The 24,811-nt window shown below is 40.6% G+C and overlaps 1 protein-coding gene across 1 annotated transcript in view; it reads left to right on the forward strand.

Moving 5' to 3' along the window:
• The first annotated feature begins 2,492 nt into the window (after positions 1-2,492).
• Positions 2,493-24,811, forward strand: part of LOC119656731 (ataxin-1) — a 217,510-nt gene continuing 195,191 nt past the window's right edge. The window contains exon 1 of the mRNA XM_038063268.1: positions 2,493-3,463. The gene's annotated coding sequence lies outside the window, so the exon portion shown is untranslated. The remainder of the gene's footprint in view (positions 3,464-24,811) is intronic.

Below are 24,811 nucleotides of genomic sequence, written 5' to 3' on the forward strand. Positions count from 1 at the left end.
TAAATTTACTGCAACTCCAGGTAGTGAATATCACACTGAAGTGTTCGGGGGTAGATAAAGGTGCACCGATTAGAATAATATATAGACCAGCTACTTTTATTTTTTTGCTATTTTAACTCTGAACCCCTGAACCTCTGAACCATCGTTAGCATCCCGGAAAAAAGTTTAGTGGAAGTGGACTTTACAAGCTACTTGCGGGAGAATACTCGTCGTGCTCATGAAAAATTGTACGCAATTGAATTTATAGCTTTTAGGTGAAACAGTCCTGCATCCGAATTTTTGTAGATAAGAAAATGACAAAACCTCATACCTGAAGTGCCAAGTTTCCGCTTTTCCACTTGTAGTTTCCTCTGGAAGGAAAATTTTATTCATTGCCGGAAATATCTTTTTAAGGTTTTCTGTAAAACAAAACGGATGGGAACTATGAAATCTCACACATACAGCGAGTAGCATAAATTTAGGTGGAGTTTAAAGGGGCTCCCCATACATGCAATGGATTCCAAAATTTGCTTCACCGCATATAGTCGTGTCGGGTATCAAATGAAAGGTCTCGATTTGAAACTGACATTAGTTTTGGTGTGAATTGCAAAGTACGTGAGTAAGGAGTCAAAATGTACGCACTTAAAGTGAGACAAGACTCATTTTCGGAAACTACCCAACCTAAAAATCTGAAAAAATCACGGTGGTGCGCTTAGATGAAATCTCGGCCTCAAAATATGTCCCATTCCGACATCTGCTCAAATAAACTTACTGATAGTATATTGCTACTTTTTAGAAATTTACTATTTAAATTAACCCCCCTTAAATTCATCCTAGGACTTCCGAATTTGGTACCCAATTTCGCGGAAATTTACTGCTTCTAAAGCCATGCAAATAAGATACTGACGTCATAATTAACCGGAATAATTAACAGTCGCCTGAAATATTAAAGTAGCATTTATGAAAAATCTACTTATCTGAAGCCCTCTTTAAGGTTTTATGTAAAACACTTAGGTGAGATCTAATCTTTGAGAGATGTTCTATTCCGGTATCTGCTCAAATAAATTTACTAATAGTATATTATCAACTATTAGAAATTGACTAAAAACTTCCCATAAGTTCATTCTAGGTGTACTAAATTTTGTACCGACATAGAGGACAGTTTCGTGCATACACAAGCCAAGTTCCAGGAAAATCCATGAAACTATTTGTGTCAAAGTTATAGAAGTTCAAACTTACCAATTTCGTGCTAATTAACAGCATCCTAAGATGCTGACGTCATAATTAACGAGAATAATTGACATTCGAGTGAAATATTAAAATTCCATTCAAGAAGAATGGGGGCAATGGCATTTTTGGCTATGTGACTCGGAGCTGTCGTGCACTCGTCGCTCCTCACATCTTTTTCTTTTTCTTCAGCCTTCAGTTCACAAGCGGGGTCGGCTCGTCGTGATCGGTTTCGTCACTTTATTTTATCAAATGCCTGATCAGGGTGTAATCGCGGGACATTTAAATCCCCATCCAGTGTATCAAGCCACCATTGTTTTGGCTGGCTTTTTGGTTGCTTACCATTGACTTTGATATTCTGACCAATACTGGATACTGAATTCTCGTTAGCGTGAATTACGTGACCATACCATCGAAAACACCTCTCTCGCAGTTTTTACACGATCGGTGCTAACCCATGTCGACCGCGGATATGCTCATTTCAGACGTGATCGAAACGTGTCACGCCACCAGTGCAGTGCAACATCTTCGTCCCGATTACCGCAAAACGCCGTTCATTGTCTTTTGTAGTCGGTCAACACTCAGAACTATAGAGAGCGGCAAACGGACGACATTGCAGTAAATTTTAGATTCGGGACGTGCGCTGATACGTCGATCACAAAGAACACCAGTTGGGGAATGCCACTTCATCCAGGTTGCATTAATGCGTGAAACAATTTTATTACGCAGTTCTTCATTGGCTGATAGCATCGATTCGAGATATTTAAATCGCTGAGTTCTGGTAATGGCAGTAACCTGCCCAGAACTGCGATTTCAATATCTCGGGTCAATGCTATCAGCCAATGAAGAACTGCGTTATGCTCCTCACATAGGGAAACACAAAACCTTTTATACCTGAAGCGTCAAGCTTCCGATTTCCCGACTTGTTTAATGCTCTTGGCATTTTGGACGGGTGAATTTGTGTTACAGGGAATGCAATCGTAGATTTGGTGATTCTGTGTTCAACTTTTGCAGAAGGGGCACGGACTTATCCCTTTGTATATACAACCTTTGTGTATACAACCCGAACGATTTGCTAAATGTGTTCAATATGTTTACTCCTCGATTTCTGCCTGTCTGCCATCCCACGCAACACAATATCTTTTATTTTTATCTGAGAATTGTATAAAAATAGCCAATTTTTCAATATTAATAAATCCAATAGATCTCGTGCTCAAACGGCAACACTCAGGCAAACGATGACGATTTTCTCAAAAGCTCGACCGGTAAGTCAGTGATCAGTTAGCGATCACTGAGTGGAGGAGGTTTTACGATTTCTGTCGTGTTTCCCTGCACACGTGTGCTCGCCGTTTATCTTCTTGCGCACCAGCGCCGATTTCTTTGCCTCGTACTCTTGTGGCTTTCCTTGAGTGCTATCGTTGCCGTGTTGAACTCGCGATCGCGGCCAGTACGTTTTCGCAAGACCTTGACTTTGACCTTTTCACTCGTCCGCCGTGGTAGAGTGCAGATCCTGCCGCGATCACTAGCCCCTGTGCGTACTAGCAGCCAACGCAACCGCAGTCGTCATACGCAGGGAAAACTCGTGATCACGCCAAGGGAAATCCGTGCCGCGGATGAAAAGGAAAATGCAAGAATAGTAAGAGTGCAAGATCGTGGAAAGTTAGATTGCAGGCGATCGGAGTTGAGTCAGTTGGCGGCGGGGGAGTCTCTTAGGGAAAGTTCTCAATATGGTTTCGCGGACTCCTTGCCACGGGGAGGAGTAGGCCTAGGCCTAGTGGTTGGCGCGATCTTGTGAATCCGTGGACTGCCGCCGGGCAGCATTACGTGATCGCGATCGACTTTGTTCATTGCGCTCTCGCGCTGATAGTGTGGATAGTTCTTTGTCGTGCGGCGGTCTTTAATCGGTGATTAGTGCTGATTGCGTCACTTGGAGGCCATAAACATCTGTGACTAGATTGTGGCTGATCGCTAGCAAAAGGATAGTGCCCTCATGAATTCAAACAGGCTCAGGAAGTTGGAGACAGTATTCATGGAGTCCAGAGCGATATTGGAGCTTTTTAGTGATTAATTGGAGTCTTGTTCAGTGAAACCTTTAGTGAATCAATTTATTGGAAACACCAATTTTCGTTACATTAGAAGAGTTTATTCAATCCAAACAAGTTTCTGTGACGTCAAACGGTAACAGTGCGAAAAGATCTTGGATTTATATTGGGAAACTTTGTGGATTCATTTAATTTGCACCAGCGGACAGTATATGGTAAGTAAACATGCACTCCAATTGTAAACTTTGAAGATCTGTTTTCAGCTCTCGATGGCAGCTAATGTGATTCTTTAGTATCTCGAGGAATAATAGTGAAAATTTAGGAATGTGGATTAAGGTCTAGTATGAGAAGCACCCTCATTGATAATAGGAAATCTAAGGAGCTCGTCCCATCTTTACATCTATCGGGGGCCTGTATCTATATATTAGTGCCTTACTTTCCTTCAAATAGATCAAATTAGTTTCCCTCCCCCTATTCATACGTACAAGAGCTTTGATATCGTAGACAATTTTCTTTCAACTGCGGACTAAGGTTTAAATTGTTCTATCGTCTAAGAAACAACAATCTTCAATGTCACCACAATCAATGCATTCTTAAATAATTACTTTCTTATAGTTAATGTAGGGTGGATTTGCTGTGGACATCTGAATTTCCAGGTACTCTTTAATTTCCAGACATACCGTATTTCAGGAACCATTTGGAATAGAAGATCCTGCATTGGAGAAAAAAGCAAATAGCTCCCTTAACACGGCAAATATTGGTTCAATTAGAGTATCTTGTTTGAGCCATACCCAGCCTGGTTAAGAAGCATTTTTCCTACTTGTGGATGGAGTGCAGATATTGAGGACTAATCCTAGTTCGTCTGTTCGTTGGTTAACCGTTAAAGAAATTTGTTGTTAGCAGCAAACGGTTGTTGTGGAATATTTAATATTATAAAATTCGCCTAAACTACAAAAAATTCATCAACTGTTGATCGATTCCGCTTTAATAGCGACATGATTTTATTCAAAAACCTTGAAACCTATGAATAACTTTAGATTACCGCAGTTGTTCGAAACCTTAGAAAAAATGTAAAATTGAGCCGGAATATCAAAAGGAGTCGGAACTGAATATGACGTATTAGAAACGAGAAGGAATAATGAGTGTTTCAAGAAAGTTAGTTGGATAAAACAGAAAATTCCAATTAAGAAAGGAAAACTTTAAGGAGGTCATCCCGTGGGGTCTGCGGAATCGAATTTTCTTTTTGGCATCAGTTATATCTAGATATAGTGTCGAATATATGGGTAAAGTGATTTTTTAATACTCGAAGTTATTCGGAAACTATAGTGTTAAAGACGTAATAAGTCACATGCCTGATTTATGTCAATCGCCGTGATAAAGCTCGTATTTATCAGTCGGAATGACGTTCGAATGACTTCGCTAAAAGGACAGAACTAAAGCCAAGGCTGCACATGTGTTTCTTGAAGAAACCTAAGGTTTATGGATTAGGTATAGTAGATTAATGATCAGTTGAGGTTTTATGGCTGAAAATCGCATTTTACTTTTTAAATGCGTTTTTCTCAAAACCGCATGTTGAAAATCGGCTGCCACTATAGCCCAAAATCTATCAAACGAAATTCTTTGAAATTTTCACGGCTTATTCAGAACATATTTCTACGGCCCGCAAACTAGGATAATTGCGATTCTTTCAGTATTTTTTTTATTCATTAAAGAAGCCTTAAAAAAACACCAAAATTCAGAAAAAAAGTTTAACAAATGTAGTAAAAATTTAGCTTTTAATATTTTTTAATAATCCTAGTTTGTGGACTGTAGTTACGTCTTGACGTTAAGATGCCATTTCCTTTTTTTCTTTAAGCTTATCATTGCGCCCTCTAGCGTGACTGCAAAAAAACACCTTTTATTTGGAGATTGGTTTTATAAATTGGTCTGTATTTCAATAACGAACTATGTGATGGGGCTGGAAAAATTACTATGCACGCTCAAGATATTAATAAATCTACGGTGAAAAATTCATATTTGTATCTCATCCAGTTCTTCATAAAAAAATTCTAAAAAAGCGAAAAAAAACGACCTTCACACGGGATGACTCCCTTAAGGAACAGCTAAATGTATGAAAGTTGCTTACTCATCATGGTATGCTTAGAGACACACCAGTGTTGTCGGATGCATATTAGAAACTCACAGGGTCTGGAAAGTTACCTGGTTTGTACAGGATCAGATTGTAGATAAGGATCCGGATAAGTTTATATTTGGCAAAATGAGTTACGAAAACAAAATCTAAACCATTTCCTTTACTAAATATTTTTATTCCTTTCAAATATGCATATTTCGGCCACAGCGGATGTTATAATTGTGTCGCTGAGTCCGCTGAGCCAGGAGTAACCCTTGCTTTATCCCAGAGAAGTTTATCTTTCGGCGTTCTATAAATTCCAAACTTTCGGCCACGTCTAACTTCCCTGAATTTCTTAGGTGCTTCTCCAACCTTATTTTCTTCTTGGAAACTATATAGTTATTTAGGACGATATGCTTACATCTTTTTCTCTTCTGTCAAAGCTGCTTCCTTTAGGTGCTCTCCAAGACGTGTTCCCACGTTCCTTTCGGTTTCTCCGATGTATACTTGTTGTAATCTGCTTAGTAAATTTTGTATATTCAGGACTTGGTTTGATCTATTGCCTTCTTGGTCGATCCTTGCTTTGAAGTGGTTCCTCTAAGTGTAATCTCGGGGTGTTTCTAGCGCTTAAATTATTTGAAATAATTAACACTTACCTTTCTATTCGCTAATATTATTTATTAAGCTTGCAGAGCAGATTTGTTAGCACTGATGAAGCGAATAAGTGGTTCCCGAAATATCGGAATTTGCAAGCTTAATAAATGTTACTACCGAATAAAAAATGCATTTCAAAATGGTTGTTCCTGCTGCTGAAAAACCATGTTTCTCCAGTTTTTGTTTCAACGAAAGGGAAATTTCGTTGAATTCCAATGCTATTCGCCATCTGGGTTGTTGATCCGCAATCGGCTTGGTGACTACTTGCTGTTGAAATGTACTTTTTCGTTTGCGGATCAAGATGTTGATGGTCTAGTCATTGTATTAATTCAGTCTGACGACCTCAAAAACGTACTTCATCTCTTTCACCACACATCCGGTGGATCATGTGATTGAAAGTGGAAACTTTGTGCTAATGAGCGTGGTTCGAAGTGCTGGGGATAACTCGTTTGGAGTCCGTCGGTTTCCTGTAGATTTTCTGGTCTAATTTCATTTGCTACCTCCTCAACAGCAGGTCCAAAAAAAGATAATTGACCTTTATTTTCCATCTCTAGGATGAACCCAATACTGGGATTTAGTCTTTTGAGGAAGGAAGTCGAGTGTTTTGTCGACATCGTTTTTCTTGATGGTAGCATAGATATCGTCTACATACCTTTTCCATTACCACGGCATCAGATCGGCTGAAGCTAACTTCATTTTTAAATTGGCCATGAAGTTTTCGCTGATGAAGGAGGAAGAGAGGGTTCACCATCAGGGTACCTTTTAACTGTTTATAATACTCACTCCTAAAGGTAAAGTAGTTTTCATCCATACACATTTTGACTAGCTTCATATATTTTTTACTTTACCTTTTCATTGTGGGTCTTCTTCTTGTTCATGGAGCCAATTTTCTACTAGAGTGGTCGCTTTTTTGACCGCGATACTCGGAAAAAGAACTTTGATGTCGAAAGGCACTAAGACGTCGTCTTCTTTGATTTCCTCAATCAATTGAAAAGCCTTGGTGAACTCACTTGAATTCTAGACCAATCTGGTTTTAAACAGTTTTTTTCACATTCTGGAATTGCTTCTCTAACCATTTGGTAATCTGATGCGTGGCAGACATTTCCACTGAAACGATTTCGGTTATCTTCTTGACTGGTTTATGGATGTTGGGGAGTCCTTTGGTCCTCAGAAGTACTGGGTTTGAGACATTCAGTCTGTTGAGACATTCAATCTGTTGATTCCCAAAAGTGGTTGGCATTCCCTAACAATTCTGTCCACCTGTTTTGCGAGTTGTGATAGAAGATTAGCCCTGAGTCTTCTGTACAGTATATTCTGTGAAATATGTGCTCTACTTTGGACGGCAAAATCCTCTCCATTGTTTAGAAGTTTCAACTGTGGCTTTGTGAAGACCTGTGAGGATTGGTGGTGTCCCGGCGCTCTCGCCTTCCTTTCATTTTCACATATTTCTGCTATTTTCACTTTGGTGACAAACAACGGAATTACATCGGGGTATAAACGGCCCAATTTTAGATGTAGGTGATATGCCTGCAGCGTTTCCCTGTCCAGTTTTGATGTAAGGCCTGTGATGCTGCAGGATAACTAGCGAACGAAGTAGTTTACTTATTTTAATGTAACTGAACGACGTTGTGAACTTGATGCGATTGGAAGTCTCCTGGGAGTGATCGTGGAAGATTTGTATCTGCTAAGAAAAACGATGTCCTTACTGATCGATGCGATTGCTTTCCTCAATGTGATGAATTTATTTGGCTCTGATGGTTGCTTGGTTATCATGATTATTAACAAAATCTCAGTTTGCTGAGATCATACTTGTTTATTCGTCCACTATTCATAATCTGCTTGAAATTTTTCCGGAGTGAAAATTGAGGAGTCATTTGTTAACTAATGAGGAGCACGTCTAGCAAGCTCAAAAATCATGGGTTGCTTGGAAAATTCTCAATATTGTTAGTATTACAAAAAAAAGAATCGGTGAATACACGCGTGGGCGACATTTTACGCATTAGAACTATCAGATCACAACTAATTCAAAAAATCTCGGTTGCTTTCAAGAGACTGTCTCATTAACATCTACAGAAACATGATTTTTGACTATTGGGTGTTATAAAGCGCATAATTAAGAGAAGCTGTAGAAAAATCGTTGCATATAACCTGGAAATAGTCGCCACTAAATCGAATATCGTGCCAGAAGTAAAGCAAACTCGGAAAGAGCCCATCGAAGTCGTCTAAAAGTCAAAGCCCTTCGACCCAACCAATTTGTAAACAAAAAAAAAATATTATTAGAGTATCATGCAATATTTAGGTAAAATTGGGCAACAATGGTCAGTATTATGAATGAACAATTCTTGATTTTTAATCACGATGTTATTATACATCTTACACTGGGTTAGCCACTTTGAATAATTCCGCCCCAGTTTTGACTCATATCGTCTTTATCTCATTGAGCAGAATCTTCTATCCTCTTCTTCAACTTGTATAATGTGATCTGCAGGGTATTCCCAGTCTGGCGGCACTGCCCAGTATAGACCCGTGGGAACCGCCGTAATTCTGACACGCTTGCACGAGTCGGGCACAAAAGCTCTCATGATTCAGGTACATTGTAAAAGGGTAGGATTTTTGTTGGCTTAGCGCAAACGATGAGAGTAGATTCTATTCCTCGCAGTCATTAGTGCAACACAGTCTACGGCTACCGAAGTTGTATTAAGTGCGGGGTCCGGTCTGGCCTGCCCGTTGGTTTGCTCTTTCCTATTCGTATGGCCGGGAATTTATAGGACGGTGAGCTTGTCGCCCAGATTGGTCAGCGCGTTTCTCACTGTTTCATCAGCTTGGAGGATGTCGTTACTGAGTTCAGGACATCGATGGCGGCCTGGCGGTCGGAATGACTTTCTTACGCGTATTATCCGTCAGACATAGACAGACATCACTATCGCCAGTATTTCCGCTTGGTATACCCTAGGAGCATACTCCTGCTCCTACTTCGCGGACCGCCTTTGATCCCTCGGTAAGGAATACTGTGTCTTATTCTCGCAACTCATCGTTGGTGTTCATCAGTAGTATCATGAAAGAAGAAGTAACAGTCTTTATTCGCTGTCATTATTGTCATGCTGTTGCTATAATTGAAACAACTGGATATCCAGTTTCAGCATTTCAACTATTTTTAAGTAGATGCGCAACAGCAACTGGCCGGCAACATCTAGACTTTTGAAAACTCAGGCTGTGTCATCAGATCAATGATAATATACCGATTAGTGTAAATTATGTGGGAATTTTTTTTCCTGAATTGTGCGGGAATTTGTCACCGATTGAGTTTTTTCTTGAGTTCCGAACAGGTCTGCAGCTATGAACTTTTTATTTGAATATTCATTTGGGTATTATCGATTAGCCCATTCGTTGACGGTAGCTAGCTCATATTGAGCTTTCACAATTTATATACCGTACAGCTCTCAGCTGATTCCCCTTCGGTCATCCTTTCGAACAGCTCTACGGATTTAACACTTTTCGAAGGCGTTAAGAAACTTTTCTGTATCCTGAGTCAAAGTCCAAGTTTCGCACCCGGGACATAACATAAAAGGCCTGACAATTGTTTTATATTATAGATGCGTCTTTGACTTTATGACAGGCAGGACCAAATAATCTGATTTATTTGCAAGCTGTGTTCTTCACTAATATTCACCAAATATGATATTTTGCCCCATGATTTTATTGCTAGTTTGATGTGGACGAATTTGGTAATCATCTACTTTAAACTTTTAGCACTTATTTCACTGTGAAGAGCTAGTTTATTGTTGATCGTTCATCTCTAAAGCCGTCTGATAATTCCCCATAACTCACTCCGTAAGGATTTTACGCCATTCTAACGAGACTTCTTCTTTTTTCCTTCTTTTTCTTCAGCCTTTGTTCCGATCACAAGCAGGGTCGGCTCGTCGAGATCGGTTTCGCCATTTGGTTCTATCAAATGCCTGATTCCAGATCAATCTCGCAGCTTTTAAATCCCCATCCAGCGTATCAAGCCACCGGTCGCCCTTTTGGTCGTTTACCAGCGACTTCGATGTTCAGACCAATCTTGGCGTCGTTAGCGCGAATTACGTGACCATACCACCGAAGACGCCTCTCTCGCAATTTTTTCACGGTCGGTGTAACCTCATATCGATCGTGGATATCCTTATTTCGAATGTGATCAAAACGTGTCACGCCACTAGTCCAACGCAACATCTTCATCTCCATTACTGCAAGACGCCGTTCATTGTCTTTTATAGTCGACCAAAACTCAGAACCATAGAGAGCGATAGGACGGACTTCATTGCGGTAAATTTTAGATTTGAGACGTTCGTTGATACGTCGATCACAAAAAACACCAGTTGTGGAACGCCACTTAATCCAGGTTGTGTTAATGCATGAACCAATTTCATAACACAGTTCTCCATTGGCTGATAGTGTTGACCCGAGGTATTTAAATCGCTGAGTTCTGGGCAGGTCACTGCCGGTGACAGTGATTGTGCCTGTTTCATGGGGGTCGGTCGTCAAAAATTCAGTTTTATTCAGATTCGATCTGAGACCGTGTTGCATGAGGCGATCATTCCATGTTTGGACAAGTTGCTCGAGATCATCAGAATTTCTTCTTTCTTCCGTATCTCGATAAATATGTAAATGGACTTTTTTAAGCTCTTGTTGTTGCCTTTCAATAGCACAGATATATCATCGGTTCTGGCGCTTTGGCTTCCGGCCTTTTATCGCTGCATCGATCTTCTGTAGGGCGCATGGATCGACTCCAGTATTAGTGGCTACCGTTTTGAGGGATCGCCAACTTACCTGTTGGTATTGTATCATAGCGGTTGAAGAAATCGACTAAGGACGCCGCTTATTTTCCGTGCCCTTTTTCGTTTTCGCTGATGCCGCACATATATATTTTCTGTTAGATCCCAATCGTTGTCCTTTTCATTGCATTACAAACTTTTATTGTTTTATCAGTTGCAAAATAGTGTGTTTGTTTGCCTTTTTTCGTCGGTATCCTATAGGCATTCTTCGGTGGTCGGCATATCCATTTGTCTTAATTCTCGTGGGACGTTGCATAGCTCTGCCTACCCCCTGCCTACTTCTTCTTGTCCGAGGGCCGCTTGTAATGATGTCTCCATGATGGTTTTCATATTGTCACTTATCCTTATCTATATGCCATTGGAGAGTTTATTTTCCAGGTCATTGGGTGTGGGCATTAATTGGTCCACGCTGGAGTCTATATATTATAAGAGACTCATTTGGGCCGGTATTGTATTCGTAAATTGTAAATATCTAACGCCGATAGGTGGACAACATTTAAGTTGAAGATTGCTTCAGGATATGTACACATCTTTTTTGATCTGATGTTGCTTGTAAGTTCGACTATCTGAAGATGCCTAGATTATAGAAGTCATCTCCAGTTACCTGACCCTTTCCTTCAAAAGGGTTGAAGTTGATTAGTCATAATTTGAAAAATCTTCATCCGTATTCAAATCGCATGCAGTCTTTCGTTGATGGGTTTGATGTCTTTAATAAAGACTTATCTAACAATGAATGTCACCCCTAATTCTCTTTCCTATAGACTTCATAGGTCGCATCTCAATAGCAGCAGCATTTTTTTACAAATTGCTTGTTTATTCAATATTAGATTTATGAATTCTTCATCGTGTGGGCTGCTTCCAGAGCAGAAGCGAGACAACGTCCGATGAGATATCTCAAACGGGGCCGAAAACGTCAGGTGTCCTTTATTAAAAAATGGAGTTGATTAGCTTGAAAGAAGAGGTCTGCAGACCAAAAATGGAAAAAGTGCCTTCCTATTAGTCTGGTCCATCATCAAGTTAAGTCGGGCTCACGACTCCCCTAATCCTTTAAAGAAGAACTTTTATTACTTGAAGGGCCTAGTTTTCAGCTTGCTTTTTTGCCTAATCGAACAAAATGTCGCATCTTGAAGTGCGAATATTACGAAAATGTTTTACAGCTTTCCATCGGATTTTACTTCTGGTGTCTGTTCTATGTATTGGAATGTTACAATCTTTGACACTGGAAGAGTGTACGTATAGCCTCTTACCCTGTCCTCCTCGTCTCCATAATCCTTAACAGATGAACAATAAAGTGGGCCAACGGCTTTTAATTTTAGTGTAGGTCCTTAAATTTTATGTCTAAGTTTCCTTGCTTTCTGGCATAATTGTAAATAGATAAGTGACATACATGTACATGTATCTCATCAATTCTTGTCTGCGTCATGTCGGCATACGGGCATACATCATACGAGATGATGTATGATGGAAAAAATCATTGCGCATGTTTTACCATCGACGGTAATTGTGAGAAAAATTTTGCGCATTAGGTCTGGTTTTAGAACTGTGCATGTGAAAGAGTGCGTTCGTGTGGTTATGACCATGTAGCATTGCACAGCTGTTTATGGCTTGCCACATGCAATCGGAAAACACACACAAGAAAACCATCTAAAGCCCAACGACACACTGACACACCAATACAATAACCACATGGGTCACGGGATAGTTAGCTAGTTAGTCGCTACCCCACGGGTAGGCAATAACATTCGGTCCCCCTAGCCACCTGATTTGCTCCTCCTGTATTTTCTCTTCTTGGGATTAGGGTAGCTCGAAAGAGGCAATTTTGATTTGTTATGTTGCCATGGTACCGCGTGAGGAAGGATGATTTGAATTTTTCATCCTTCTCCATTGAAGCTGCCGAGTACAAGCTGAATGCCACTCAGTTGTTGATTCAAGGCGCTTGGAAAGAGGTAAATTTGTCTAAGTTGTTATTCTTTTCTGCTCGTTGTCTTTTTGTTTTGGAATTCAACTCCCTTAAGAGATAATGACTTGACTCAGTTACAAATTTGGGACCTTGTGCTATGTTTAGAGCAGGCTCCAGTAGTCTAATCACCGGATAGGAAACTATTTGCTTAGAAATGCAGGACAGAACCCACATTTTGCAGCTGTTGATGGTGGTTCTTTCGGAGCATTCTTAAAAGCATAATCGATCATCATATTCATTGCTGCCAATCGCACGTGCCAATCGCAAGGACCTTCTTGCTTCTTTAAATTACCATCTGGGATCTACTGTGTCCATGACTCATCCTAAGTTTATTTCTAACCATCCTAGTAATTTATGGCCCAATCTTTGCACAAAAGAAGACATCACTGAGCTCGTAGTAAATCAACAAAAATAAACGAAAGCCGAAACAAATTGATGGGGCTCTGGAAATATCGTTCGCGACCATGTGAATGTACTACTTGCGAAAAAATATAATTTACATAATAAAAGTCTCATGTCGATGCGCTATTTCTATTTTTTCTCTATTAAATTCCATCATCACCAAAGAATTTCAATCAGCAACTTCTGCAGAAGAGTAGAAAAGAAAGAAGACGTGGAGGTCCCAAAAAGACGAAGAGCATATTAAACCTGATCTTGTACATATTTATTCAATGAATTAACCAACAAAACAACCACTGGGACGGCGAAGATAACGTAAATCCTGACCAGGATGTAAAAGCCGACCAAATTGCTACCGTATGTCGTTTTGTTTCTCCTCTCTTATGTGCACATTGTTGTGACTGTAGAGGCCACTATGGCCACAATCAAATATCACCTTTTTCAGAAAAAAACTTTCAATTTTGTGAACAGTTAAATATCATTAAAAACCCGGATCAGCAGACTTTGGATGGATATTTCTCTTCTGCGCGGACAATCAAGAAATAAAAAGAATATCAGGAAAGCCAAAGCTAAGATACGAAAAAGCCCAAGAAGTTGAAAGAAAATACCAAGCAAAAAAATGAGAAATACAAATAAATATACGAGCGCCTTCAGCTTGTATAGGCCGAATGTGTGATCGTCGTAAACGTAGACTGGCTCAAAAGACGGTGATCAAAGACGATCCAAAAATATGTGGAGTTGTGTCCAACCATAAAAAAAAAGATCGCAGTGGCAGTGCTTATTCCTCCGATCGCTAGTCAGCCCCACGTAGTCGTGCGGATAGTGAGGCAAAGATACCGAGATATAACAAGATCCAAGATACACAGCGACAAGAGTTGCTGGAGGCAAGAAAAGAGGTTCCAGTTACACTAGTACACATCTCGGCGATACCTAGTCGTGCATGTGGATGACAGGCTGGCCACGGATATGGTGGTAAATGCCAAGAAATGAACCTCCAATGACCTTGACAGTGAGCAACATATAACGAGCGCGGGGCCTGATCGTAGTAAGTGGATTTGTGGGATTGCTGCGGCACCATCAACAGCGGGGCGGTATCAGCGTAGCTTCCAAGAACTTCCATAAAAGAACGTTGCCCATACAAAGTGATACCGCACAGCGCACCATCGTAAAACATGTGATGTGTGTAGAATGGAGTACTGGAAAATGAAGTCACTTTGGTTTCTTGGGGCAATTCTAGATTCTAGATTTCAAGGTGGAGGAAAAAGTGTTTTCTTGACTTGAATTTTTCTGAAAAGGCTCGAAACTTGAGGGGATGAAGTTTCCCTGATATTTTTTCTGTTGAAAATTTTTTAAAACCACTCCCACAGCTTCAATTACAACAAGTCTCATATCTCAGATAAAACGTATTATTACATAATTACAAGCGTTGCGGTGGAAAATTGATAATTGCGGGGCCATAGCTCTCGATTTTTTCTGGGCAACTCAACAGCAACACCCCCTTTTCGCTAATACTCGTCAAATCATTATGAGCTGTGCTAATCCGTTTCTCCCATTCCCACGTCTCGACTCCTGTTGATTCGCGCCTGCTTCCAGGCCGAATTCATAGAGTCTGACTCGTATTCTGTAGCCGTGAAGTCGCGGTTGACTATGAGAATGAAGACATGTTGATGGTTGGATCTTTTAACTATTTCTTATGAGCGCTGGTTACGGCGATGACTTGACTGCATATTTTCTCTCGGACAGCATTCATACTTGGGATTTTTTCGTTTCGTTTCATTTATTTTTTGCCTCGCGTCTTTTTTATATCGTTCCTGAATGTATTTCGTCTTCTCGATAAGGCAAGGTAACAAGAGTCCACAACAAAACAAGTACAAGTGAGCCAAACTTGTTTTTTCTGTCATAGAACTAGAAGAACGCAAGTCAGGCAACTGTTGATGTTGTGTACGAACTGCAAATTGTGTTGGAAAGGATACATAACTTCAATGTGGGAAAGGTAGGAGTGGATTTTGTCCAATGGATCGATACCGGAATCGATGTATGGTATCTTTTAAATACCTCAACTCTTATTTTAAAATATTGGCGGTGATAACGTTGACTGGTCATACAGTAAAGTAGGGCTATATATCATCATTTGGAAAAGAGCGCCCAATGTGGGTTTAGACTACTTGTGTAGATGGAGATTTCGTTTTTAAGGAAGTAGATCCCAGCTGGTGGTCGCTCAATATTTTCAACACCAAAGAAACGCAATGCCCACTTTGCAATCAGAGAAAAATACCTTTCATTTTTTGAAAAGCATATTGGCAAATACTATTTTAATCGACCAGAGTTAATAAAGACATTAATGAAGATTTTTGGTTATGTTCGTCCCCTCATTATTGTAAAGCAGTTTTTCTCATGTTAAATGTATTACAACAATCCCAAAAGCTGATGTCAATCTAACTGTCTCTGCAAACCAAGCTTATTTCAACATCTGCGCTTTATTAATGGAATAAAGACCATTCTGTTGACGTTGAACCGGTTCCAATGTGCTTTCCCTGCAACGTCACATTGACGATGGCTATGCAGCACCGCAAGATACCGTGCCATCGTTTCGAGCACCTCTTCTAGTCAATTCACTGGTCCGCGAATGCCAGTTGTATCACTATCAAAGTCGTTTGTTCTACCCCTTCCGATGGCATTCTCGACTATATCAGGAGCGGTGCCCCTCTTTTGTGTGAAGTTGAAGAAGGATAGCACTCCCGACCTACCCTCATTTTCTAGCACCATGTCATTTGCAGTTAGCTATTTTATACTGAGCTCCTCGAAGCCGACTTGTCTATCGCAATGAAAAAAAACTGGTTGCGACCAACCCCCTCCTTCTATAGCATGTTATTAAAACTCTCTCTTTCTTGTTATGCCCTTTATTGTTCCCCTTTCTTTTTACCCATTCTGATTTACTACTGTTATCCATAAAAGGCTCCATCCGAAACTAGAAATAAAGTAAAATATGTGCATTGGCATTCGAAAACATCTAACTTTTGTGGTTGCAGGTGACCCACACCCTCGCCAAAGCTCCTCCAAACTCACCACGTTTGGCGGCTTCACTACTGACTCGCGTCAATTACCATGGACCTACTCTGTAATTACTCTCCTCCACTCAATAGCTTCCATCCTCTTCTTTTTTCTTTGGAAGATTGGGTGCCCCATCTTCTGCAATCTGCACCTCCCATTACTTCTTCCTTAATCGACTGCCTGGTTGGTACCAATGTTGGTCCTGTCTCGATATTGTCCGTTGCTAAAAAAAGGATAATCCCTTCTTCCCTGCATAATTTTTAGCGAAAGCTTCGAAAGTTGGACTTTTCATAGTGTGTGTGGGGAAAGACTATAAGTATCCTTTTTCACAAAAGTGACGGTGATAGTCTTCCCGAAAGTCAAAGGTCAATTTCCTTCCTTCTTGTTTGAAAATCATTTAGAGGTACGTCAACGACAGGTTGATCACTCAAACTTGCCAAGTTTCACTAGCATCCATAGACACAGCCCGAATCATCAAAGATTTGTTACAATCCTTCCCATATTGGACCAAGTATGCGACGCAGGATTCGGTATTCAAAAGCGTTAACGGCATTTTTAGATGCTTTTATCACAGTCTATGTTTTATAGCCAAACGGGATAGCTGGTTGGTTAGAGCACAAGGCTGTCATACGAAAGGTCGCGGCTCAAATCTCACTGGTGGCAGCGCAATTTGTATCGTGATTTGACTTCGGATACCAGTTGACTCAGCGGGAAATGAGTACTTGCGTCAAATCAGGGTAATAATCTCGGGCGAGTGCAGTACTGACCATATTACCTCCTACAGTGTTACTGTAGTATACCGCTACGGTCTTGAATGAAGTGCTCTAATACACTTCAAGGCCCTGATCCTATATGAATTGTTGCGCCGACGATTATTATTATTTAAAACACAGGGTCGATAGTAGTTCTCGTCCTGTGTGCAATTTGCTCTTCCAGTTAACTTTTTCGATTGCAGAATCGGGAAGACTGAGTAAAGCTTCATTTGCTGGACTTATTTGCCTTCGAATTTCTTCGTCTTTCCTGCCGTCTTTTGCTAAGTGTATACCCAGATGATTTTAGCGTTATGTCTAAGGTGCAAGGAAATTTTCGAATACAGATTGAATTAGTGACCACAATTGGGGTTCATCTACATTAAGAGTCCATCTCTAAATATCACCACGCCAAGCTCAAAGGGCTGTGTTCAGAGAGAAGTTTGCCTTGAATATAGCATTCAGTAATGTGTACCGAAGGCATCAAGGATGCTCTGATCAGAATAGAACGGATGTTTTGCGAAATGAATGGAATATACGCTGAGAATCAGGGTAATCTGGGAGGTAGCTACTTGACCAAAATAGTAAGTAGAAGGATGTCCCAAGGTGGCATTATCTCGCCGACGTTATGAATGATGGTGATAGCTAAAATTCTACGGATAGTAGGCAAAAAGGCGGTAAAATTATTGGCATACGATGATGACTCGGTGATGCTGATATTAAGACTGTCACTTCTCTCCAATATTAAGTCTACGAGTCCTTAGATTGAGTGGAGACCAAACGTAAACCTGGATTAAGAATAGTCTTGTAGACCTGTGAAAGAACCTTCGTGCGGAAACTGGGTCTCCGGACGAGGATGGTTGTCTGAACTTACTTAACCGTGCTCCGTGATTTGATTCCATAATGTGGTGCTGAGTAGAAAGTACAATGGGAGTAGTTTAAGAGGATCCAAAAAACCGCATGCTCGGTAATGTGGTTCTAGAGATCCTATGGAGGAGCCCCTGAGCCTTCATATTAAATACGGTGTATAGGGAAGTCTTAGAGCTATAGTAACATTCTAGCCGAAGCACTACGAGAACTTTGGGCATTCTCAAGGTACTATGTAAGAATTTTTGGGAGGAAAGGTACGTCAGTCCATTTCAAATGAAATGTTTGATTATATTAAAGACCTATCGATGTCTGAAACAAGTTCCGAGCCCCCCATTGTCATTCCGACAGATAACCACATCGCGAACAAAGCCTTGTACTCAGTGGCAATATCCTCTCAGCTGGTAAGTTCGTGTAGAGACGCACTGAACAGCCTGTACGACATGCTCAATGTCAACTTCGTTTGGGTGCCACATCATAGGTGGGATCTGCTCTTGGGAATCCCTCTAAGTCCCTCCCTAGCGCTGACTTCTGATAGCGAAGGTTTATCACATGAAAGATCTGATTCTCCTACAAAAAAAACTCGATCACGAAAGCTTTTGAGCCAAACGTGAAAAACGCGGTGCACGCCGACAGGCTCAGTATACCCCTAATTTAAAATTGTCAAGTTGTAGTGGGGAGGAAAAAATTCTTAGGCACTTCCTTGACAATTGCCTACTTTTAGCTTAAGCCAGGCTTCAGACACTAGATAAACAATTCCGTTGGGACCTCGAAGAGATCTTTAGTTGTGGAGTGAGAAAGCTGCTATTCTTCGTAAACGCGATGGGCTAGCCTTGAAAATTTGGGCCAGTAGGATTCTGCTTTCCTTGCCCCTCCCACAGTAACCACGATCTTAGGAGTTTATAACAAAATGACCCTCTATACATAGTGATAATTGGGTTCCTCGGAGCGGCCTGCTGTACGTACCTAACCATGCTGTTCCCTTCTTGCCTTGACACTTTACGGCTTATTCTACTAAAAAAAGAATGTCAAATGTTTTTTTTAGAATTGTTGAGAATTGATTGCCCCTCGTTAAGATGTTTCAGATCAAATAAAGCCGAATTAAAGGGAAATCGCGAAAAGTTTAAATGACGGTAACCCATTGTGAACGGAAAGCTACAGTCCTTGGTGTGTCGTTCTTCTACCTGAGAAGGAAGACGAAATATCTTACTGTGTTTGCCAAAACAAAAAAAGAATTGGCATTTTAGATTGAGGTATAGAAAACACTTCCAAGAAGCTCGGACAGGAAATACCTTTCTTCATATAGCCGCAAACGCCTGTATTTTGAGACTTATGGAAGGACCCCACGTTGGGCGCCATTTTATAATTAAGACGGACATTCCTTATTAACACGATAATTTCAACTTATTAACGAGTTTTATTGAACAATTGTAAAATTATATCCAATTATTGAGTCCAGTAGTGATGCAAAGTTATGGATGGACAAGGCAAACCCTTCAAATCTCTGAAGAAACTATGTGGAATGCGGTGGCCAATCGCGGGCAAAATCCATATACCTACAATTTGCATTATTTTTCTTTACCAACACTATTGATCTTAGAGCCATATAATAGTTTTCAATTATTGTATCTATCATTTATCCCTAAAACGCTCACCTGCAGGCGCAGACCTTTGTCCTTTGAAGGAATTGGAATCGACCTTATCAGGCTAGTCTCCACACAAAGTACACACCCCTATAAAATATCCACTCATGATCGCACGACATTCCATACTCCACATACGTGATAATCTCTCTTCGAAGAAAGGTGCGCTATAAGCAACACTCAGGTGATTGTCTTGTCTTAGTTTAGCAGTTACCTGAAAAAAAGATATTCGTGCTTGCTTCCAGATACATGTACACGCTCGTATCGAGCCAAGAAGCAACCCGTCCATCATCCCGTTTCGGAATCTCTGTCGATGGTGGTTTATCAATTGTAGCATGGCTTTCTGTATTTCCTTCTTCTGGTACTATAGGCAGTCAGCGAGGCAACCTTCACTCCTTGGAGATTCCATACCCTTCGTCCGTTCCTCATGAACCTATCGCCAATCTACACGCTCATATCGAACGTCGTCGCAGTCGGTCGTGTATGATGATAAATCTTTGAATGCAAGTTTCCAGCAGAGTTTTTATTTGTTGTTCTTTAGTGCCCATTATCGGGTCCATGCTACACATTATTATATTGACGATGAAGTAAACCTGTTTCGCCTGAGTTCAGCTCACGTTGGATAGGTTTTCCAGTCAATGTGGATATGTCTTGGCTTTTTTCTCCAATACGTTGGGTTCTGAGCATTCTGAAGCGTTTTACGAGGCGATATGCGTTTCTGGACTCAATTCTTCTTTACTAAACAAAGTTGGAGTCGCATTTGATTCATACACAATTCCCATCTTTTGAAATGAGGCATTTCTTCGTTTTGCTCTTGCTTGAAGACGACAGCAACCCAAAGAGGTCTACCATTTCTTTTTAATGCTGTGCTGTGTGGCTCAGTTATTTCTGGCCATAATAACTTGCACGAGAAAGGAGAAGAGGATGCCTGAAAAAACGACCCGTCGGCCGGCAACCGATCGACAATGGTCCGAGGAGGAGTTCAGAAAATCACTCCGTGTACACACGCTCAATAGAGCCATTGTATGAAGTCTTAACCACTATGGAGGATAATTACATATCCGACTTTATTTCGGTTGTTACGTGTTTTGATTTGATTTAATGATTATCGTCTGCCGTGGATAGTCAGGAATTTCGGGGTTTTCAGAAACAAAAAATTGAAAAATTGAAATGGTCCAGAGGCAGAACGACCAGTTAAGTAGTAAGAAAGCTTTCTTAGAATTCATAATTTGCCCAATTATAGTATGATGCATTTGGCTAGACATTTATGGGGAATGTAGTCAACGTAGTGTGTAATTAGTTGTAGATAATTTAGAGGGAAATGGCATATTGCTCTAGGGCCAGATGATGCTGCTATGGGGTATATTTCCATTACTAGAAAAAATAAGACAACCACGATGGCGTAGATTTAACCATGCCTGAAATAAAACTTCTCGATGAGCATACTCTAGTCACTATCAGACAGTTCTGTATAAAAATTGTTAAATATTCAGAGATGGTTCACTAAACATTGCTCGCTTAAATTAAATGTTTTCTTAATGCTTGCGCAATATGGCGAAGTGCAACTTTATTTTTGAAAAACGTTGTTTTAATGGCAACTGAAATGCTGCTACTTCATTCCAATAATGTTTTCTCTTAATCCATCCTAACGATGACAAACACAATCGCTAGGCAAGATGTCTGGCTCAATTTCCCTTTGTGACAACAACAAATGTCCGGTCTAGGCATTGTTTATTAAATCCAAAAAAGGGACTGAGGGTTTCGCCCAAGCAGAGACAAGTCATCACACACTGCCTCACCTCTGCCCTGGGAGCAGCGTGACCGAAAGTGGCTACAAGTGGTAATCGATCCTTTATGTATAATACAAGTGAAATCCGCCTTATGTACTCAGATCCATACTGTTCCCGGTTTTGCGCCGAGGTCCACGTATTCGATATCCCTAAAAGGTGTCTGGCGTCCTGACCTACACCGCTCCATCTCAGGCAGGGTCTGCCTCTTCTTCTTTTTCTATCGTAGATATTGCCCTATATATATAAGATTTTCCGGGCTGGATCATCCTCATCCATACGGATTAAGTGACCCACCCACCGTAACCTATTGAGCCGGATTTTATCCACTTGGCGGTCATGGTATCGCTCATAGATTTCATCGTTATGTAAGCTACGGAATCGTCCATCCTCATGTAGGGGGCCAAAAATTCTTCGGAGGATTCTTCTCTCGAATGCGGCCAAGGGTTCGACATTTTTCTAGCTAAGAACCCAAGTTTCCGAAGAATACATGAGGACTGGCAAGATCATTGTCTTGTACAATAAGAGCTTTGACCCTATGGTGAGACGTTTCGAGCGGATTAGTTATTGTAAGCTGAAATAGGCTCTGTTGGCTGACAACAGCCGTGCGCGGATTTCATCATCGTAGCTTTTATCGGTTGTGATTTTCGACCCTAGATAGGAGAAGTAATCAGCGGTCTCAAAGTTGTAGTCTCCTATTTTTATTCTTCACGTTTGACCAGTGCGGTTTGATGTTGTTGTTTGATTGGTTTTCGATGCTGACGTTGCCTTCATTGATGTGTAGCCGAAGATCTCACGCCGTCCGCTCGATCTGGATAAAGGCAGTTATGCCATCGCCTATCCAAGACAGGGTGTGGATCGTCCTCCCCCATATGGATTAGGTGACCATTCATCGCAGCCTGTTTAGTTGCATTTTACCTACTGCTAAATGATTGTGGTATCGTCTATGAATTCCATCGTTGTATAGGCTACGGAATCATCCATCTTTCTCTAGAATTCCGAAGATTCTTCGCATAACTTTGTTATGGATGGCATCACTGGCCGTCACCTGCTTGTCAGAGATAATTGGAGGTGTTGTCGTTATTCGAGCCAGGAGTATCATGTCAACGAAAGAGTGATCCGAGTATAGAAGCTCAGAGGTATTGACGTTCGATTAACACGTGCTCAATTGAATTGAAAGTGGTCCCGTCTGGAAGGACCCAAGTTTGCTTGTGGATCACTTTTCGTGCAAAACCAGGTACTTCCAACGACAATGACCACGTACTGCTGCTACTTTGTAATCCGCAGTCCGTTGTATTTCATTTCATGTAACGCTATGATATCATCCTCACATTAGGACATTAGGGCTAGCTATGCAGGGAGTGCACGCTCCATAAGAAAATATGCAAATCGTTTGTCCCTTTTCGTTGCCGGATCCGTCATTGTAAAGTCAATCCACTCCCAGACTCCTTTTATGGCTTCGTAACAATAGTTTTGCTAAAATTGATAGACAGGGGGTAGCTTATGTAAAAACAGCAGACAAAAATCTAATCACTTGGAAACAGTTTTCTGCCTAAGGTTGTCAGCCTTACCCAACCCCCAGGGCAGTGAGCAACTTTTATTCTGCTTTTCATGATCACCATGCACAGTGGGTCGAATAATCAATTTAAGGGGGTCATCCCGTGTGAAGGCCGTTTTTTTGCCTTTTTTTTAAAAATTATTTTGGAGGACTGGATAAAGATAGAAACGTGATTTTTTCACCATGTGTTTACTGATATCTCTAGTATACGTGATAAATTTTTCAGCTTGATATCGTAGCTAGTTTTTGCAATACGTGTCAATTTATGCACCCATCTCCAAAAAAAGGTGTTTTTCTGCTGCCACGCTGGAGGGCGCTGTGTTCATCTGAAGAAAAAAAACTAAACGGCATTTTAATGTGGATAATATTCTACGGTTCGCAAACTAGGATAATTAGAAAATATTAAAAGGTAAATTTTTGGTGGGCTTTTAAACTTAATTTTTTGGTTTTTGTTGTTTTTTTACGGCTTTTTTTATGAATAAAAAAAACGACCTGTCCGATTGCAATTATCCTAGTTTGCGGACCGTAGAAATATGTATTAAAGAAGTCGTGAAAATTTCAAAGAATTTGGTTGGATAGATTTTGAGCTACGGTGGCAGCTTATTTTCAAGATGCAGTTTCGAGAAAAACGCATTTGAAAATTTAAATGTCATTATCAACAGTAAAATTTTAACTCAGCATTAATCTGCTATACCTGGTCCATAGAGAGTACCCTCCGTTTCTTCAAAAAAGTCTTGTAAGGCCGATTGTTGCTCTCTGGTTTCAATTCTGGCTCTTTTAGAGAGGTCAGTCGATCGTCGTTCGGACCGCCAAATTGGCGCTTCATTTAGGCAGTCGGCATAAACCTGATATATGTGACCAACTTGACATCCCATTGTCACTAGGATTTTGAGAATGCCATTGAGTCCTTCATTGAAAATAATTACAGCCAGAAAAGTGGCTATTTCTACATCCTTGGCCCCAGAATGAGGGTGTTTAGGAGCGAAAGTCCAGATCAATGCATTTATCGACTCATTGTTATTCTAGGTCTCTGCTCCTAAACATCTGTTCAAGAGATCATCTCGTGAGAAACCTCCGTACATTGGTTTGATGACTGTTTGAACTTCTTCAGTCAAAGGTGCCTTCTCGTGATGGAAACTATCCGGTTCTCCTTTAGCTTTGCGCCATTTGCACCAACTGTCCTCGCCTGCTGGGCAATTTTGATGCTGAGGATTTTCGCCTGTGGAACATTTATGGAAGAAAGTTGCCCAAATTTCTTGCTTCATTCCTTCTATCGAATTTGCGTGTCGACGAATAGCTAGCCCAAAAAATGTAGTGAGGTCGTTAATAACTTTATCAGTAAGTTTTCCAGCCCCTTTCCACCAATGCCTTTGTGATTCTTCTTTGCATTTCTAAGCCGCGTTCCCATTCTTTTCTCGACAAGTCCTACGCATTTCTTTATTACTACTACGTATATTTTATTATTTGCAGAAATTTGCAGAATTACCGGAGAAACTTTTGTCGCAATTGGAACATCCATGTTCATGCTTGCTAAAAGTTACTTTGCTGATGTTGATGCGAAGTCCTTTTTCCTCTCTGATAAGTATCGATAGCCATGAAATACTCGTTTTTTAGTGCGAGCATGACGTTGAACGTTAAAGCCCCTCCCTTCGTACGATCCATTTAAAAAAATCACACACAATATAACTGAGTATAGCTTGGATGCCTTCAGTGCTCACTCTAGACTGGATTATCCTTTTTATTCCAAACAGCAAATAAGTTTAGATAATTGATTGGTTTTCCATCTTTTTATATTTATACCAGTGTTCCAATTTATAAGGCTTAGGTAAAAAACTAACAGGTAAAAAAAGATTCGATGCTCTTTCTCATCGAGTACTCTAGCCGCGGCTGCAAACTCCTTGCCTGTTTAACACTGTAATTTCTGAACGACTCGGAATATCGGAAAATCCCTTTGCCCACATATTCTCCACTATA

Source organism: Hermetia illucens, chromosome 5, assembly GCF_905115235.1.
Source record: "Hermetia illucens chromosome 5, iHerIll2.2.curated.20191125, whole genome shotgun sequence".
Classification (NCBI taxonomy): Eukaryota; Metazoa; Arthropoda; class Insecta; order Diptera; family Stratiomyidae; genus Hermetia; species Hermetia illucens.